General features: G+C 43.9%; 1 protein-coding gene across 1 annotated transcript in view; it reads right to left on the minus strand.

Annotated features, from left to right (window-relative positions):
- Positions 1 to 15,793, minus strand: part of rdgB (retinal degeneration B) — a 321,056-nt gene that overhangs the window by 85,487 nt on the left and 219,776 nt on the right. The window contains exon 4 of the mRNA XM_071593315.1: positions 5,694 to 5,794. The gene's annotated coding sequence lies outside the window, so the exon portion shown is untranslated. The remainder of the gene's footprint in view (positions 1 to 5,693; positions 5,795 to 15,793) is intronic.

The following is a 15,793-nucleotide window of genomic DNA, read 5'->3' on the forward strand; positions in this document are numbered from 1 at the left end:
GATGACTCCGTCATAAGGTCAATGTCGCGGTATCTCACACAGGTTCTTAGAATTCTCCATCCATGATTTGCCTTTTTCGATTTCACACGCCCTCCGATACTGCCGGGGTTCTCACTCCACACGGCACATCCGAGAGCGAACTTTACAAAGGGGGGCACAGCCTCTAAGTTTTGGCGGACATCGATCTAAAATGGCAAGTCGAAGGAAGTGACCAAAACGAGGTCACGTAACCCGGACTCAATCGGAAATCCCAATCCTCAGGGCGCCTTTTGGCACCCTGATCACCTCTCCATGTATCTTTAGTGCAGTTGTTAAAGACCGTTTTTTGGGAAATTTCCTTGTTTCTAGAATTAATTCCAGGTGCATCGACATTTCGCAAATTCGCTAAGTTTAAATAAAATATCTTACAAATTATATGCCAAATGGAAAAATTCGTTTGAAATCATTACTGTATTTCGATTTAAAGACATTCTATGGCTAAAACAACTGTGCATTTTCAATAACTTATGAATTGGATACAATTTGTACGATATTTGTTCGGGAAATAACGGGAATTTTTCAATTTCGCAGGTTTGGAGAGTCCAATCGTCAAATATTTTTTTATTACGTTGGTATAAATGCCCCTAAAGTATGATACAATCGTCAGCTGTATTCATTGTTTAATGCTCGAAATATGAATATTCCCGTTATTTTATGGACACACCTCGTATGTTCCCCGAGGGTGTTTCAACGCATTATTCGAAGAGGGTCGTCCGATTAGGTCCGGGCATAATCCGCCAGATGTTTTGCAGATGCTCCGTGGCGTCCGAATGGGATAGGCAATCCGGACATGGTGGAGGTTCTTCCTCGTGAGGGAAGAGGTGAGAACGTGATCAGGTGCCGCGATCTAGACTCAAAGCTCCGTGATTTTAACTTCCTCTCCCCAGATATTCCTGATCACGGACCTCCAAGGTAATACGTACGATTGTATTTTACGTACCAGAGTTTATTATGGCTATATCTCGGCGATGATGCATGTTTGAATTTTTAAGGATTAACTTGAATCCGAGATTATGTTAGAGAATCATTTGGGGACCTATCTCGTCTCGGCTGAGAGCTCTTTTTGCTGCACCAAGTGCTACGTTTCACGCAGTAAACATTAAACAGCCAATTTAAGCAGAGATCGTTTTCTGTTGTGATAAGCCTCATCTAAACCGGGTATTATTCATTTCAAAGAAGCCAATCAATTGAGAAACAAACATTTATCTGGTAGTAGAATTTCGCCTTCTTGCTTTTCAAATTCTAGCTCGCACTTTATTAAATAAATTTATTACTGCATCCTAAAGGGCAATTATTTGTTAGATGATTGTATATGTATATTTGCATGCGTGTAGAATTAAAGGATTTTTGCATGAATGAATACGCCTCTGTTGGTATAATTTTGCATGTGTCAGTTGGTTTTGCATGTGGTTTTGTTCCCTTTTACGGGTGGTGACTTAACACCCCCCGCCACGCGCCCTTGCGGCGGCTTGCGGAGTATTATGTAGATGTTCCCTGGTTCCCATGAGCTTAGATTAACTTTTGTACTTTTAATTTCTCGCAATATCTTCACATGGTTTGATTCTCGACACACTGAACTATAAATGCAACTGAGGGAAATTTCAAATGATCACATCCTGCCAGCGGATCAACCAATGAATGCCGTGGATAAATGAATGGACCAGAGTTAATTCATGTATCCGCTGCTTTTCTCATGGCCCTAGATTAAGGATACTCTAACTGGGCTAATCTTCGATATGACCTCAAAGACCATTTCCACATCAGTTCATTAATTTTGATTCACATTTCCCAGAGATTTGTATTTCCTATCAAATGTGATCCGATATCACATTAAAATTTTACAAATTTTCTAGGAAGGAACGATAAAAAATTCAAGGTGAAATACCGGGCACGAAGTACGAATAAAAAACATTTTTCATTTCTTAATAAAACAATTGTTGATTGTAACACTTTGCCTGCAAAACTATTCGAGCACTTTCCTAGCAGGGTTAATACTTTTCAGACAAGATGCAAACAATTTTTGTAATAATTTGCTTGATGTGCTGCGTAAAATTGTATGCCAGAGCTTAATTTTTGATTTCTTTTCCTTGTTGACTCGGGAAACTGATGTTGATAAGATGAGGACCGACTCTTTTTTTGTTGTGTTAGAGATTTGTGTTTGGAAGTTTCCCTTAAGTGTATTTTTTGCTGACTGAAATTATTTTTAATCTTTTGTTATTATATTGATTCGTGTCATGATATGTCACGTCATTTTTTCCAAGGCAAGTAGGCAAGTTTGATTATAATACTTGGTACTTGTGCGCCACATGACATTGTCTATCTGCACGTGTAAGTTTTAATAATAATAATAATAATAAAATGTCCAGCGTACCCATCCACATCGTGCGGCTCAATTTTTAGGAATTGAGGCATGGATTAACCATTTACAACGTGTCACTACACTATTCTGCAATTTGCACACAGTACACATTTATTAAGCACTTAAAATCTTACCACAACGGAAATTGGTAATTTTTACAGCGTAGAAATTAAAAAAAAAATCGGAAAAATTTCTTCAATCCAGAATGACCTGTACGACCGAATCATCAAAAAAATAAACTACTACTATGAAGACACAGAGGCGAGTAATTTCATAGCGCATCCTTCAAATATCAATGCATCTATTCAATTGCAGATAAGAAAAGTGTGTGCCGATTTAACTACTAAGAAGTTTAAATATATATATATATATATATAAATTAAATCAGCATATCCAAACAATTCTACCATTTATACCACTAAGGATCCTCAGAGCAGTTATGTTCATGAAGGTATTTCTTGGTGCAATAAAAAATAATTTCACTCGCTCGCCTGAATATTCTATTGCCAGTTATGGGTCGCTCGATCATAAAACATGGCGCCCTTAACTCTGAATATATGTATTTTAAGAGAGTACATCTTCCAGGAATTAAGGTTCCACGCCCTTCAACACTCTTCAGATCGTGCGAAGAGAAAAAAGTCAAAGATCCAAGAGCAAAGGACTCAAACGCAAATGCGCGGAAATGCACGGGGGTATCGTTTTAAAGTTATTATCACTCAGAAGTCACCGAAATATCTTGGTAAACTTTATTATGAATATTGATTCATCCTTTTGTGCATAATGATGTAAATTACAACCATAAATATTGAATTTTTCTGTTTAAGGAAACCGTAGATTGAAGTAACTAACAACATGGAGAAGTACGATGAAGTTCCTCCATTTGAAAGGTTTAAGTGGTCGGTATATCCACGATGAAATGATGGCTGTTTCTGCAAATGCTGGCCCGTCATATAGTATGTCGCAGTTGTGAGGTGGAAACGAAATTTCCAAAACTGCCCACATGTCTATTACAGACGATCCAAGAAGTGGAAGACCATCACCCACGGACGATGCTGCCACAGTGAGGAGTGCGGAGGACTTTTTCATTATATTGGAACAAAGAGCAACCATCCAAATAACCATGAAATGGGACTAACCTTAGTCTCAGGCAAATCATGAGAAATTATTCACGAAAGAACTGCACATGGCAAAGGTGTTAGCAACACTAATGACTCCTTTAAAGAAGCAAACACAACGCGACTGGCAATCAAAGCAATGTGGCTTTAAAATTTGGCCACATCCGGTCAATTCTCTCGATTTCACCCCAAGTAACGTTTTCTTATTCCCAGGATCAAAAAAAAACTAATGTGGGATCGTAGATTCGACAACACAAATGACGTCACTCAAGATGGTGGAACAATGGTTTTCCATGTAATCTGTTGAGTTCTAAAATGACGTCCATTGAAAGCTCAAGAAACGCTCGGGGAAATGGGCAATTCTCAATTATGACTACGTAGAGAAGTCTAAAGAGTAACAAGTAAAAATTGAGTTTATATCTCGATTATTTTTTTGGTAATGATTAAAAGTTTACGACCCGCCCCCGGCCCCGTACATCCCAATTAATTAATAAGTCCGAATAATGCTAGATGGACAATTGAAATGTTTTTTTTTGGCTTTTGCTAACAAGGTAAAGTTAAACTGATTAGCTGAACGTGCACAGATAAAATAAAAGAGAGGCAATTTCACACAGAGAAGTCGGGGAGCAATCAAGCAATGAGATGGAACGAACACGAACATTACTGCCGGACGACACCTCCCGAAATTGAGGGTGGGTTCTATTTCCGACAAAAAAATAGCCGCCATGCGGCAGCCCTCGAAGCCATGGTACCGCAATAATTGAACGTGGAGCAGAAAAAAAACGCCGTCACCCATTTAAACTTACGTGGAGAGGCCGAAAGTTTCCGTGGAGCAAATTCATTAACCTGGCCCGCTCGAGCGCCAGAAACAGATATATACGAGTTCGCTCAACTATAACCGTGGGATGGGTTGGAGGGGAGGATCATCAAAATTTGGGGGAGGTGGGGACGAATTTGGCACCAAACCCCCCGGCGCCAACCCCGCCAGGACCAGCATTCGGGCCCCTCAACAACAAGCCCCTGCCGACCGGGCTTCATTCACTGAGAATCGTAGTGCGACGCAATCCCCGCCGACAACACCCGGCATTTCCTGGGTTTATTGAGGTAGAAAATGATGGGATTCAACCTCAAGCGCCAAATGTGCTAATTGCCGAAACGTTTTCATGCCGAACCTTCTCCGCGATTCATTGCGGACACCCGAGAGGTAGGTAAACACTTCCTTGAAACTAGGGGTCGCCATTGAAAGGTAGGGACAAAAAATTTGATTGCTGAAATATTGATGGCCAATACCTCCGAACCTTTCTAAAAGTCTAAGCCTCGCTTGTTCTCTTCGTATCTCAAGTGGCTCCCCTAAGAGACCTGTCACTCTTGTGTTCTTATTATTAAAAATTTCAAAACTGCGCATTTGTTTACATTAAGCATTAATCCCCATTTCTTGATCCAATCCGAGATTGTGTCTAAATCTCTGGAGAGTAGCTCGCGATCTGGTTGGCTCCTTATTTCCCTGCATTCCACCGTGTCGTCAGCAAATAATCTGAGATTGCTACCAACGTGTGAGCTTAAGTCATCAATGTATATTAAGTATAAAAGGGGCCCTATTACACTTCCCTGGGGGACGCCCAAAGTTACATCTCTATCTGCTGAGCACAACCCATCGATCGATGACTACTGTTTGTTTGCGATTCGACAAGAAATCTCTAACCCAATGTATTATTTTCTCATTGATACCATAGCCTTTAAGGTTGTGTACAACCTTCATTACTATGGTAAATGCACAAACTAAAATGCGCAAACTTGCTACGCGCGTAAGTTATAAAACGTTTCCATTTTATAAATTAATGTTGGAAAATGTCCGAGTGGAAAGGTCTATCACATGGGTCTTATTATCATTTAAGTTCTTCCAAAACTTGGGGATTACTACGCCAGCGGGTTAAAATTAAGGCGTGGCATTGAAGGTGGGTTTTTGCTGGACTACTCATCGCCACATTTCATAGCTTGGGCTAGCAAGACACAACCTGACACCTCACCCTACATTAAACTGTTCTACAATTCCAAGTGCATTCTATCTCCCTTATTTCTGCCGAACATGCTGGTCCTTTACTTAACCCTCCCTCGATCCGATCACCTATCATCCTCCCCTCACATCAAAAAACGTATTTACGGATGAAATTTTTCATTACCTTGTCATGAATCTCCTGTTTCGATTTGTCCTCCTTAAGTTGTCCGATTTCGGAGTTCAAATAGCTGCAACCGAATTACTTCGACCGGATATCACACCAATCTAGAAGAAAAAAAGAAAAAATCCAAATATTATAACAAGATCTACCCATTTCTAATTCATGAATACCCAGAAATAAAGGTTTATTTACATTTTCATAGCAGAATCATAAATTTTCATTTGTTGCTCTTTCGCATATGGACGAGGAACATCGCTGTTTATGCCAAGTACTCGTTCGCCCTACTGAGAGAGTGCGTCATCATCTGCTGTATAGTAACTCGCACATGAGTTGATTCTATCCCTTTTTTGGTGATTCATAAAGTTATTGATTCCATTATTTATAAAATCAAATAGTTTTGCTTTTACACATCAGAAGTCACCAAACGTTATCCTTCCTTATAATCACTTCCCCATCATAACCTTTAGTTTTCTCATCTTGCTACCTGTTCCCTATGAGTACACTTTCAATACTGACAATGACGTCTCCGAGGAATTGTGCCCATATCCCAATGGCCACGAGTGATTATTTTCTATTTAGTTTTTTAGCACCCTTCAAGACACTGCTAGGGTGCGTGGCAGAGGGTGAATACAGACCAGACTAATTTTTAGCCGAATATGACCCTACCGCGGTCGGACTCTCTTAAGGGCGCATTATATTATCACCCCCATCGTACTACGGCAGACGAGAGCATGACTATAAAATGGAGAGAGTAGAGCAGATGTGTTTATGCGTCGATAAATTCCGAAGGAATTGTGACACAAGTGACCGAAAAAGTAAGTTCATCGTAAAATAAAGGGTTGATTTAAGGACTTTCACGGTGATCGGATTTTATTTCTTTGGAGAGAGAACTGCCCCTAAACTACCCCTTCTGTACGGAAGGGGTAGTTTTGGGGGATGCCGCCTCCGAATTCCTTGGGGTTCAATGACAAGACGAGAAGGCGTACGCAGGGTTCACTACTTTTGGAGAAGGAATGTACAAGAGATAAACAAATAAAATAAAAGTACCTAGGGTCAAAAAGGCGTGTAATCACCCACTGCCACACACCTTATCGGTGACTTGCAAGGTACTATTTTAATAAAATAAAACTTCAACTAGTCCGGTGTGAGAGGTCAGATAATCAGGGCCGACTGACCGCTTTACACCGAGATAAATACGCAAATACAGAAAGAGTTGAAAATAGCAATGGGGCGGAACTCGTTAAGAATTACTCGTCGGCGAGCACTAAGGGCGGGATACAAGAACTGATTTTCATCTCGTGCACTAATAGAGCCAGGAACAAATTGAGACAAATACGTGAAGTGAAATCATTCCGTGACATGGTGCACTGCCTTGCCAGTTTCATTAAAAGTGTTATTTCTCTCTTGCAGAACAAAGTCTCAGACTACATGTCGCTTATCGCAGTGTATCCTAGCAACAAACGTCTTTCAGAGAAACTTTCAATTTTAAAAAAAGCCTTAAATTATGCCTTAAGCTTAAGCTATTAAATTAAGCTTTAAGCCTTATATTTTCATTGAAGAAATGAATTTAAGGACTCGGATAGCTCTCAGCTGTTGGCTGTTAATGCTGACCAATTGGAAAACGCCACGAATATTATATTTCCGTGGAAATTGCAAGCAAACACGGGAATCATAATGCACCAGTGAACGAGGCTGCGAGAAATTTTCCCCGTGATTTTCAAAGGGGTAATTATTGTAAATGAATAAAAGGGAGGATAAATAAATGCATAGATGAAAGCCCGTGGCCAATAACACAACGAGTATCATCACTGCACAAAAACGTGCAAACGTAAATATGCAAAGGACATTTAAATTTTCCCATAGGTCAAAATGCGACGTGACTATTTCCTCGGTGTTTCGAAGAACACTTGGCGTAGGAAGAACTTCAATAAATATCAACCGACTGCTAGTATTTTCACTACAGCAATCAAAAATATTTTGCAAAGGGTAGTTAGTCACGGTGGGTCGCGGTAGTCCAGTGGGTAGAGCGCTGGACTGCTGACTGGAGGGTCCCGGGTTCGATTCCCGGGGAAGGCACTCTGGGCACCTGCAGCTCCACCCAAGCTATGTGATTTTTCGGGTACCAGATCTTCCTGGGAAACAATAACTTGTACAGGGAAAGGAACTGGCCCCCCTACCCTGATGTGTGAATTTCACTCGCCGTCGGGCTTAGTACTGGGTGAACTCTGTCATCACCAACCAAACCGAACTTAGGGTTGATTACTGTGTTTATGGTTTTTATTTTGTCACGATATCCACATGTTAATAATGCCATTTATCTTCTATACTCGAGATGGCACCTGAAGTTCCAATTAAAGCCAAAAGATTACTTGAGACTCAACGAAAGATCATACGTCAATAACATAAAATTAGACCATGCGTTGTGCACAGAAATTCCGTAGACTTGAACGGAAATTGGATACAATGTCAGTGAATTTTTTAAAGTATTACAACAATCTTTCCGAATATATGATATAAACAATATGTTGAGACGTACACCTGGAACTGTCGCACATAAAATAATTAATAATAACCATGAATTTCCCATTTTTCTAAACACACCATATTGAAATATTAGCTACATATGTAATACGACACATTCGCCTCAGTAACAAAGAGTTCGGTCGAAAGTAGACTTCAATATACCCATGCATCACATCTGAAACCGATTACTGATTCACCATCGTCTGAAATAAATGGCGCTTAAACCGAATTGACGCAGCTAAAGGCTAATCGGGTAAAATTCAAGAAATTACAAAAGAGATTTGAAAGCAGATGAATGCTATTGACGAAATCCATGCGACCAGCTAACGTCAACATCACAAACGACGGATCATAAAAATAATTAACACTTCTCACCCTCGGTTTGAAGAGCGATTGACTCTTTTTGGTAAACATTATCACAGTACGCGTCGGCTTCATTATTGGACAATTGGGATACCGTCAAATCTGTGCACGATGGATACCACGCCGTCTCACAGACGAGAACAAACAAATCCCGCCTTATTCCCCCGATCTTGCGCCTTGCGATTATTATTTTTTTCCCTCAGCTCAAGAGACTCCTCAAGGGTAATCATTACACCTCGGACGATGAGGTGAAGGCAAAAATTCGATAACAGCACGCTCGCGTTAACATAGCACTAAAACACGTCTCCATACTTCCGCTTCTCAATACACACTGGACGAATGTAACGAGCTCAAACCTGCGCATGCGTGTTGAGGGGAAATGTTACTTCCACAAGCCACCAGTAGTGATTCTGAAGTTCAATTTGTTTGTGGTCTACAAGCATGTCTGCATTAGTTTTCAGCCTACCTACATTACGATTAATATCATTCACAACTCAATCACAATCAACGATGCTGCTTTATTACGAGATTACAAATTCACAGTGAAGAATTGAGCTTTATGATTAGGAAAGTAATTAAGTGGGTCCTAGTATTGGTGTAACGGTAAGGATGAGCATGGAGGTTGTTCCAATCAAAAGAACAAATTTTGGCAGGGGGAATTACGGGAACACAATATTCCACATCTAAATACGCGATAACATCTTTGGCGGAAACTGCCCAACCCTGATGGCTACTCCGCGACTCGAAAGCCTTTTCAACTTCGTCTGAGATGTTTTCTCAACGCCAGCGATCAAATCTACGAGGTGCGAAAACTAGAGAGCTCGAATGAGGGCGGGTCCGAAGATGACGCCCTCTCCCGCTAAGGCGATCGGGTTCGAAGCTACAGAGGAACCCTTTTGCGATGCCGCTTCCGCCTGGGGCGGCGAGAGAGATCGATGCGAGCGAGGAACATCGGGAGGGGCGGGAGGGAGAGCGCGCATCGCGGCGGCATCGCCGCTTCTGAACGGCCGCGGTCCTTTTGCCCGCCTCCCCCTCCTTCCCGCTCCCGACCACTTCCAACTACCCAGATTCCCTCCGCGGGCGACCTACCCCTTCGAACACGCACAACCACCCCCCCCTGTCCTCCCCCCTCCCCGAGAGAGAGAGGGAGAGTTCGCCCGCGATGCCCCCTAGCTCTCCGCGCGCGCAAACCCACCCCCGAGGTCCGCCCCCGCAAACTTCCCCTTCTCCTGCTGCCTCTGGAGCGAAAACCGGGAGGCGGGGCTGCTACTTCCACCCCTACATCCCCCCCATCTCACCACCCCCGGCACCCCGGCGGGGGTGGAGAGGAGGGGGGATATGGGGAAGGGGGTCTCTCCCCGGGATTCGATCGATGGATGCTCTCTCTCCCTCCTCCACCACCCCCTTCTTCCTCCCGCGTCCGGGGGTGAAGGGGCACGGGGGAGGGTGGAGGCGAGGAAGGGTGAGTAAAGGGCTCGACCTTAACCACCCACCGCCACCCACAGCATCACCAACCACTCATCCACTCACTCGCAGATCACTCCAACCCTCGTACGCCGAAGGGGGTGGCACGTAAAACGGGGGGAGATGACCGACTTCCCTTCTTCCTCTCTCGACAAGGGCCTCATCGCCCCTCGACCAGGAGCCGTAAAAACCATGGCACCTACTCGCCTGTGTCACGTGCCAGCGCGCCAGGTGGCAATCACCACTCGGCATCCGGATATTAATCGAGTGGCGCATTTCACGAAAACATTGGCACAAAATGTTCACAGGAGGAGTCACGAGTTGTCAACTCAAGACTGGGATTGGTGGAAACCCATTTCCCGCTGACCTCTTAGTCCCTCCAGGTTTCCCCCATCGGCATCTTCCAAATGCTCTTGCTTTCCTGATCCTCCGCCTATTGATGCTACCCCATCTTGTGTTTTCTCCCACGACGGAGTTCAGGTGACTCAATCAGCCAATCAGACCTCACGCTTGCGAATTCATTACTCTCGAAGGAGTTTCATTGATTAAAAAAATACAATTAAGTTTTATCCAACTCGCAAATAGATCGGTGATTTAGGTGCTATTTTTTTTCTCCAAAATGGTGCGGACTGTCAACTTACCGATCGCTGGAAGAATGACGGACGTCTCGGACGACGCCACCCCTAAACGTTGGCACGCTTCGCCGGCCAGGTCTTAGACCCGTCTCTAGTATCCGTCCTTGCCCCCTCCCAATCTTTTACATCCCTTTATCTCCCTCCCTTTCCCCTATCCTCTCGCCCCCACACCCACCCACACACCCCGCACCTCGACTCCCCCCCTCTCTCCGCCTGGCGCGCAACTCGCCGCCATCAATGGGGCCGCCACCGAATGAAGGCCGCGCCAACCGTCGGGATTTTTCGGCTGCAGTGGAAGAGGTGAGGAGGGGGTCGCCGAGGGTGGGTGATGGTGGGGGGGGGAAGGTTGCAGGGAGCGGGGTGGGGTGCATTTGGCGGAGGAGAGAAGAGAACAGGAAGCCGGGAGGAGAGAGAGGAGGAGGAGGAGGACAAGGTGGCGGCATCAAAGACTTCCGGCGGTTAGGCGTGAAGAGAGAAAATTCCCCTTTCCCTCATTTTATTCCCGGCCTCTTTCCCTTCCATCTTCCCCATTACATCCCACATCTTCCCCTCGCACTCTCTCCCTCACTCCCACCCTGACGAATGTGCCACAAGGAGTAAATGGAACAAGCGATATAAATGCCGTAAATGTGATATCTAGTGAGAAATATAGCATGAGGGTAGGCTGAAAACTAATGCCCACATGCTTCTAGACCACAAACAAAATGACCTTCAGAAGCAATACTGGTGGCATGTGGAAGTAACATTCCCCCTCAACACGCATGCGCAGGTTTGAGGTTGCTAGATTCATCCAGTGTATTTTGAGAAGTGGAAGTATGGAGACGTGTTCTAGTCGCGAGTTAAACAGCGTGCTGTTATCGAATTTTTATCTGCTGAAAAAGTGACTCCTCCTGAGATTCATCGTCGTTTAAAGGCTGTTTATGGTGACGATACTGTTGATAGATCTACTGTAAATCGATGGGTAGTAAAATTTCGTGGTTGCGAGTCTGGAAAAGACATAATTGTAGATGAAACACGAAGCGGACGTCCGATCACTGCCACAGATGTTAAATATCGCAAATTCATCGAATATTTTATTCAAAATGGCCGGCGAATCACTCATGAGCGCATCGCAAACCATATTGGAATATCTCCGAGGAACGTGTCGGCTTCATTATCGAACAATTGTGCGCCAATAATCTTGCAACATGACAACGCTGGTCCACACACCTCGCGCGTAACTGGAGCAACTCTGCGAAATATAGTATATACATATTTTAACAGGGGTTAGCAGCGGTACGCAAGCACCGAGAAATACCTAGGGTTCTTACCCTTGGTACAAGCACCTAGATTATTGTATTAGATACCTGAACAGAGGCTCCGATACTTAGGGTAAAGATTACCTAGAACACTTAGTTTTATAAATACTATTCTCTATATAATTCCCTGACATTCCATCAACACATGTAGCCCATTGCCAATTTTTCGTACTGTACGCAGCAATTCGGACATAAATCTCTGTCTTTCTCGCCAGCGAAGAGGTCACTCCTATTCCGCTCCTTCTCATCCTCGACCCTTCCCTCCAGCCTCGTATGCGTGGCATTTAGGAGGAGACAATGAGGCGATCCCGCTAGGGTCACGGAAGAATGCAACCGCGTGTGTGCAAGGCGCAGGTGTTTGTGCGTGCCGGCGTCACAAAAGGACCCGAGCCAGGCCGGCACCAAAGACGAATGTGTATGCGCCGAGTGGTTGGCCGTGGGGAGAGGGGGCCAAAAGGTCGTGGGTTTGAACCTCGCCGCCGCGGTCAAGACCGAAGACCTATCCGTCGACCGCCCGAGGATCCTTTATTTTCTCCTTCCATTAGTGAGCCGAGGGGACAGAACAAGGATGACCTCCATCCGAGACCTTCTCAAGGTCATTTCTCTAATCGACCTTCGGAGGGAGTTTTTCGATGGGCCGAGGAAAAAAAATATTGCATAACGTCGTGACTCTCTTCGGACCTGAGCACCGCTACATTTTTAAGCTCCGCCTAACACGACTCAATGTACCCTTAAACCAGCCATTTTTATTAGCCATTTTCCTGCTCTAAATACGTACCTGCTACCTACATCCATTCCGAATAAAATGCCTTCCTTATCCTTCCCTTCTCCAATCCACTCGCCCGGCATACGAGGGTGGGTCAAGTGAAAGCTTTAAAACTGCGTGAAAATTTCGAAACATTGGGCCCATTTTCGTTTCCCACAGTCAGCCATGGTTTGATGACAGTGGCTTATAACTGGCAGCACGATGCGAGAACGCAACAATACGACGCAACAATATAAACAATACGGCGAAACAATAGTGTAAACACGGCCACTCCACTTTCAAAATCCACCACAGAGAAACAGCGATCTCTCATTCGTTTATTCGGTGGCAAGGGGGGGGGAGGGGGGGTAAAGATATCTAAATTCATCGACGGATGAGAGTTGAGAATGGTGATTCGCCTACTTCACCAAGGCAATGACGCCTGGACTAGAAGTTCTTAAATCAGTGTTATTTCCGTACCAGGCTCCCCTCGGCCAGGTCAGGCACACACGCATTTTTCAGAGGTATCTCGATCCCTACTTGAAGTGCTTTGTGGAGATCACTTTGAGTGAGTACGACGTCCGTCGGATGGGACGTTAAACTGCGGACCCCTTGGCGCCTTTCGTAAAGAGTAGGCTAATGCCGACGCCGGGGACCCTTCATCCCTTCCCATCCATCCCTCAAAGGCACAAATGACCTCAGATGCTGGACGCATCCCATAAAAAACTCGAACTCGCGCGGGTGAACTCGTGATTATTAAGGGGAGAGTATTTTTATCCGTGCAATACGTACATGTCTGGCTCCGCTTTTTCCGAGATATCCGACTTCAAAGACGATTATTTTTTCCTCGAGGCCATCATATGGGCGACCCATTTTGAATCCTCAAGGCTCCTGAGGGCATCAAATCATCGCCGTCTTTCGGCAGTGTGTTCCGCTAAGGCGCATTCAACCGTGCGCCTCAACGGCATGTCCATGTCAACGGGAGATGATATCTAGCAGCAAAGTTTGCGACTCACACAATTTATCAATAGTATGCACTATGATTAACTAATAACATTCCCGCAATTTAACACCAAAGATCACGCAGTTTTATTGAAATCAAACACTTTAAAAAACCACCAAGCAATCGTGATAGTGTGTCAATGTGAATTTGGCAGTGGTAGAGAATCTCCATACGCTAGTGGAATTTCGCCTTCTTACTTTGCAATTCTAGCTTGCACTTGATTGGATAAATTTATTACTGCAACATAAGGTGCGATTATTTGTTAAATGATAGTACATATGCGTATTTGTATGCGTGTAAAATGAAACGATTCTTGTATGAATGTACGTATACGCCACTTTGGGTGTAGTTTTGCATGGATGTGTTGATTTTGCATGTGGTTTTGTTCCTTTTTACGGGTGGTTACCTAACACCCCCCGCCACACGCCATTGCGGCGGCTTGCGAGGTGTTATGTAGATGTATATATTAATTAATTTATTTATTTATTCAGTATAAGTCCGAAAACAGCACATTTTGGCCTTTACATCGAACTATTAACAACGATAACAATGTCACATTTACAAACACCCAAGCCCTAGATGGAGGGAAACTCACCCAGGCGGGAATCGAACCCGCGACCCTTGGAATGGCAGACGAGGACGTTACCCCGCCGCCACCGGGGCCGGCAAATACTATCGACTAGCATACACATGCACCAACGATATATTTAGTCTCCAACGAATTATCATGTCAATAAAATTCGTTTTCCCCACGAAAGGGATCGGAAGAAATAACATTTGTCCGACTGCGCTTGGAGGGAGAGGTCTTTGGGGTCAAGGGTAGTCTGATACGTAATCGCCCCCGGTCACAAAACCTAGCGGTGGCTTACAGGGAACTATTAAAACTAAATAAACTTCCTTGGCATCACGTACTCAGCAGCCGGAATCCATGCAGACTTATAAAAGGTAAGAAGGAATCAAAATGGCACAACGCGGGAGTTAGAAAATCTTTAAGACATCGAAGGCTATTTCATGCAAAGATTAAAATAAAAGAAAGTACATCTAAATCTACATCTACTTATAACCCCGCAAGCCACCGAAGGGGGGGCGGCGGGGGGTGTTAGGACACCACCCGTAATTTAGAAAAGAAAAAAAAACCGCATGCAAAAACCACAAAATCATACATCTACAAAAAAACATGGCATACATTCATGCAAGAACCCTTACACCCCACACACATATGCTAACAATCAAACCACCAACTAACATACACATGCACCTACAAGTATACCTAACATCTTTGCAATGTTTAATTTTGTTCCGACTTGTAAATTCAATGTTTTTAATATTTCTAAAGTGACTTCGGTTTCTTACTATTATGATTTCTGATTGTCCGGGGAAAGAATGAGTATTTGTATCTATCTGTCCTGGAATCTACCTCCCTTATTTTATCTTTGTGGTCTCATCTACCCAAGTAGTGTGGGGCCATTATGATTACTTCAGTGTCATAGTTAAACTCGTTTGTTCTGAACCTTTCTAAAAGTCTAATCCTCGCTTTTTTCTCTTCCTATCTCAAGTGGTTCCCAGCCTAAATCCCCTAAGAGACCTGTCACACTTGTAATCTATGGCAACGGACGGAATGAGATATTCTGCTTATGAGATATCTAGGGCGAATGCTACGAAGGAATTTCGGAAATCGTTGAGTGGATTCATAAGGAAATATAAGCTGAAAATGTCAATGAAAATTCAAAGAAATTGCGGTCCAATATCAGAGAGGCTTAAGGAATAGACCTGCGTGGTATGTGCAATAAAAACGCGAACTGGTGCAATCTGGTGGCCATGACGTGGACTATAGCCCCGCCCAATACCGACGCTAGTTGCTTGAGACCCAATGAGCCGTCTGTGCTTGGCGGATCGTCGAGCTGTGCGTATGGTGCCAGTTATGTTAGCTTCTAGTGTCCATGTTTTTACTGTTTGTCGGAAATGGAAATTGACGAAATCACGGAGCAGCGAATCAACACCATGTGGTTGGTGGAGTGCGGTAAAAGGTATCAAGAAATAACAGAAATGATGGTAGCTGTTTACGGTGATAA

This window comes from Hetaerina americana, unplaced genomic scaffold (assembly GCF_022747635.1).
Source record: "Hetaerina americana unplaced genomic scaffold, ioHetAmer1.1.p SCAF_55, whole genome shotgun sequence".
NCBI classification, from domain to species: Eukaryota; Metazoa; Arthropoda; class Insecta; order Odonata; family Calopterygidae; genus Hetaerina; species Hetaerina americana.